The sequence below is a fragment of the Girardinichthys multiradiatus genome, chromosome X (assembly GCF_021462225.1).
Source record: "Girardinichthys multiradiatus isolate DD_20200921_A chromosome X, DD_fGirMul_XY1, whole genome shotgun sequence".
NCBI classification, from domain to species: domain Eukaryota; kingdom Metazoa; phylum Chordata; class Actinopteri; order Cyprinodontiformes; family Goodeidae; genus Girardinichthys; species Girardinichthys multiradiatus.
The window spans coordinates 1,048,220-1,053,412 of NC_061817.1; positions in this window are offsets into that span (position 1 = coordinate 1,048,220).

Here is a 5,193-nt window from a genome sequence, read left to right on the forward strand (position 1 = left end):
ACAGTTAAAAGTGTTTTAAGTGACTTTTGGGGTTAATGGGCAGATAAACCAGGATGTCATTAACAAAACAATGGAAAGGGATTTTATGCTTCCTAAAAAATAGAACCCAAAGGCAGCAATAGCCTAAAAGGAAGTGGTCTTTTTGATCCCTGAGGCACTCCAATAGTCAGAGGAGCTGTAGCAAAGGAAAATGTTCCCATATAAATGTTTATATATCTTTCAGGTCCGTGTATGTGTGGATGCTCTCCAGGTACCCTGGCATCCCGTCACAGTCCAAAAAAATGACTGTTAGGACCCTCATAATTGCTCTTAGGTATAAATGTGAGTGTGCATGGTTGTTTTTGCTGTGTGTCTCTTTGTTGCCCTGTGACTGGTGGCCTCTCCAGGGTGCCACACACGGAAAATGTGTTCTTATTATTTAGTCACAAACACAATGATTCTAGCAATGTTTAGTTAAGGTTTAATGACACAAATGTGCTAAAAATTTAAACTAGGATTGTGTCTTTGTTTGGGGTGGGTACACATTTTTAAATAAATACATTTCCACATGCAAATTTCTAAAGCACAAACTGCCTGTTTAAATGAAATGAATTTGTATTCAGAGCTTTCTCTGTTATTTAAAAACATAAGCATTTATTGAGTTAAAGTTCACTTTATTAATTTCAACCAGTTTATAGTAACAACTCAGACCTAACATAACAGAGAAATATTATATTCAATTTAATCTGTTTGTACAAATTACAAGCCTGAAAAGTTTTTTCTTTTTTTTTTTGGCTTGCTAACTTAATTAGCCTGGAAAGTCACAGGTTAGGCCTCAGATGTAAACCCCAAAAAATGACATAGTTGCTTTAAATCAGATGGTTAGCACAGCAATCTGCTAACCTTACAATAGTGAAGTAACTTGGTAACATTCCCAGTATTCCTTTATTCATATTGAATGATTTCCTCTGATTTTGTGTTTGCACAGCAAGTCTCAGACACCAAAATCATGTCTTATAAAATCAACTTGATCAGAAAGTTCCCTTTAATGTAGCTCGAATAATATTGTGAAGCATGTTTGTACAGTTGGTTCATTTTTATGTTACGTAAAAAATATATTTTTTATTATTATCGTGGAGTAATCTACCCACGCTTTTCTCTTTTCTAAGTTCAGTTTCCCTTGCTGGCTGTTCTGGCACACCAAAACACCTTTTAAAAATAAATTATAAATCTCTAAATTATTAATTATTACTCTGTGATTAAATTATACCTTTGGTAAAATTACTTGTTTAAGATGGAAAATTAAAGCTTTAGGATTTGAACTCAACTTGGGACTTTCATGTCTTACTTTTGACCTGCAAAACAATGACGTGGTCACACCACTAGTGAGAGCTAGGATAGGTTGTCTGTGGTGCCTACAGAGAAGCATGCTGATATAGTCCAAGAACGCTTAAAATAGGCGAGAGGAGGCTCAAAGCATTCTCTGAAAATTTGGTGATTATCTGGGTACATGACAGAGCAAAGTGTTACAAAGCAACAAGAAGAACATCTGGCTCAAAGATCAGAACACTAACAGTTTAGATCTGTGTTTAGGAAACCCCTCAGACCTTATTCTCACTGGGAACTGGTGTTCAGTATTTGTTAGAAGACGAAACCCTGCAGGTCAAAGAGAATTACAGAAGTTAGAATAAAGAAGGACCAACACTTGAAATTTTTACTTTTTGAATAATTGGATGCATTTTCTAATTAAAGCCGTTGGAATTTATGAAACAGGGTTATCATCACATAGGACTGTGTAAAAAAATAAATTACTATAGTTTTCTGCCTACCACATATCTATAGAAATAAATAAAGCTGGCCTCTAGAGTAAGCATGGATTGTACAGTTCATTCATGAATAACTGTTTTTTCTTCTGTGCAGGGGTATTAGGCTGTGCACTGGCTCACGGTGAAGCTATCAGGGATGTGATCCCTCCCTGGCTTAATGGTAACCACAGATGGAAACACATTATAAATGAAAGTTGGTTTGCTGACCTAATTCATTTTCTTTGTCCATCTGTTTCAGTGCCCATAGATGATGTAGCCGAGATGTAACCCTAACCCTAACCCTAACCTGCACATGTACAATGTGCTCAAAAATCTTATAACTCTCACCTCAAGCACCATTAAGGATCCTACAGCTCTGTCTGAACTGGACAAGCTGCAGAAAATACTACATGGTTAGAATTTATACCAGTTTCTTTATTTCTTTATTTTTTAATCTACCTCTGCAGCCAATGATGATTAGAGAAGAACGTAATGAGTGTTTTGGCTTTTATCCTATCTGAACCTTTCCTTGATTTGTATTAGAATAACATTGCAGCAAATTCTTAGTTTTAATTATTACTGTGCCTATTCCATCCTACCCTTTTAAAGACAAGGTGAATCATAATGAGTCTGTTCTGCTGGAGTTGCTGAGTCCAGAGGAGAGAAAAAGTTTGTTTCAGCAGTGGAGTCTCGAGCTGGTTGGAGCAGTTGAGACTTATGGCCGAAGTTTGGATGATGGAGCTTTCAAAACATCAAGTCTGTAAAATATAGAGCTGTACCACAAGCAGGATTATTGGCATTCCTGAGAAGGAAACGTCTAATTTCACAGAAATTGTTTCCAATGTGTTTTCGCCAGTTTCTTTCCTGTCAAAGCAAGTCCTCCCTCTTATTTTGAAGTGGGAGTGGGGAACAACCAGCAACTTCCTCTATGAGTTCCAGGGTGAGTACGCAGACCCCTAAAGGTCAATTTAAATGTTTTCCACAGCTTGCATCGAGATATTAAAGGGTTAGTTTGGATATTTTTACCTTTAGTGGATAGAAGCCATATCGCCATGAGCTTGTTGTTTCAGGTTGGTTAAATCTAACACATTTTCCAAAGTATATAATCTATTTTAGTCAACTTTAGCATTTTAAATCAACTGAAAATGAAATTATTCATAGAAGTGTTATTAAACAATTTAGCTATAGACTGTTGCTATGTTGGATGTTTTGTACAACTGAAGTTGCCTTGGTTGAGCCTGCTGGTTGTATAAACTCACTTGATCAGCTGAGTTGGTGGATGAGCTGATGATGAATTTGCTGGGGTCATTTTTAAACAACTAGCGAGACCTGGGAGGTACAGGAACATACCATCTTTCATGCTGCCTCACAACAGACGCAAAATCCAAAATGTTACATTTTTGGCAGAGTTGGAGCAGACTGAGTCACAGCTGATCTGGGGAACTGATACAGCCCACATGCTCAAGCAGCATAACTTCACATAGAAAAAAGAGTTTATTCAGCTAAACGAAAAAGCACGAAACATACCAACAAACGTTTTAAATAAACTCCCTTTAAAACCCCTAACATACTATTGTATTCCACTGATGATGACATTTTCAGACTGAGTTGATTTAAATGACTAGTGTCAGCTAAAACAAGTGGTGAATGTCTGACAAGCTGTTAACTTCCACCAATCTTCAGCCACCATGATGATTTATTTACCTTTTAATGAGCTCATTATGATATGATATCTTTCTACAGTAGGTAATGGAACTATTACAGAGAAGAACTTCACAGAACTCAGTTGGTTATCCCTGATGATTCTCATCATCATGGTCTCTGGCTATACTGGTCCTTCTCAAAATATTAGCATATTGTGATAAAGTTCATTATTTTCCATAATGTCATGATGAAAATTTAACATTCATATATTTTAGATTCATTGAACACTAACTGAAATATTTCAGGTCTTTTATTGTCTTAATACGGATGATTTTGGCATACAGCTCATGAAAACCCAAAATTCCTATCTCACAAAATTAGCATATCATTAAAAGGGTCTCTAAACGAGCTATGAACCTAATCATCTGAATCAACGAGTTAACTCTAAACACCTGCAAAAGATTCCTGGGGCCTTTAAAACTCCCAGCCTGGTTCATCACTCAAAACCTCAATCATGGGTAAGACTGCCGACCTGACTGCTGTCCAGAAGGCCACTATTGACACCCTCAAGCAAGAGGGTAAGACACAGAAAGACATTTCTGAACGAATAGGCTGTTCCCAGAGTGCTGTATCAAGGCACCTCAGTGGGAAGTCTGTGGGAAGGAAAAAGTGTGGCAGAAAACGCTGCACAACGAGAAGAGGTGACCAGACCCTGAGGAAGATTGTGGATAAGGGCCGATTCCAGACCTTGGGGGACCTGCGGAAGCAGTTGACTGAGTGCGGAGTAGAAACATCCAGAGCCACCGTGCACAGGCGTGTGCAGGAAATGGGCTACAGGTGCCGCATTCCCCAGACCTGGGCTACAGAGAAGCAGCACTGGACTGTTGCTCAGTGGTCCAAAGTACTTTTTTCGGATGAAAGCAAATTCTGCATGTCATTCAGAAATCAAGGTGCCAGAGTCTGGAGGAAGACTGGGGAGAAGGAAATGCCAAAATGCCAGAAGTCCAGTGTCAAGTACCCACAGTCAGTGATGGTCCGGGGTGCCGTGTCAGCTGCTGGTGTTGGTCCACTGTGTTTTATCAAGGGCAGGGTCAATGCAGCTAGCTATCAGGAGATTTTGGAGCACTTCATGCTTCCATCTGCTGAAAAGCTTTATGGAGATGAAGATTTCATTTTTCAGCACGACCTGGCACCTGCTCACAGTGCCAAAACCACTGGTAAATGGTTTACTGACCATGGTATCACTGTGCTCAATTGGCCTGCCAACTCTCCTGACATGAACCCCATAGAGAATCTGTGGGATATTGTGAAGAGAACGTTGAGAGACTCAAGACCCAACACTCTGGATGAGCTAAAGGCCGCTATCGAAGCATACTGGGCCTCCATAAGACCTCAGCAGTGCCACAGGCTGATTGCCTCCATGCCACGCCGCATTGAAGCAGTCATTTCTGCAAAAGGATTCCCGACCAAGTATTGAGTGCATAACTGTACATGATTATTTGAAGGTTGACGTTTTTTGTATTAAAAACACTTTTCTTTTATTGGTCGGATGAAATATGCTAATTTTGTGAGATAGGAATTTTGGGTTTTTAATTTTCATCAGAACTCTTGCTGCATCATTTTGAATCAGCTGAAGGCTCTTAACCGCATTTTGTGGACATCCTGATAGTAGAGCATTACAATAGTCCAGCCTTGAAGTAACAAATGCATGGGCTAGTTTTTCAGCGTCACTCCTGGATAGGATATTTCTAATTTTGGCAATGTT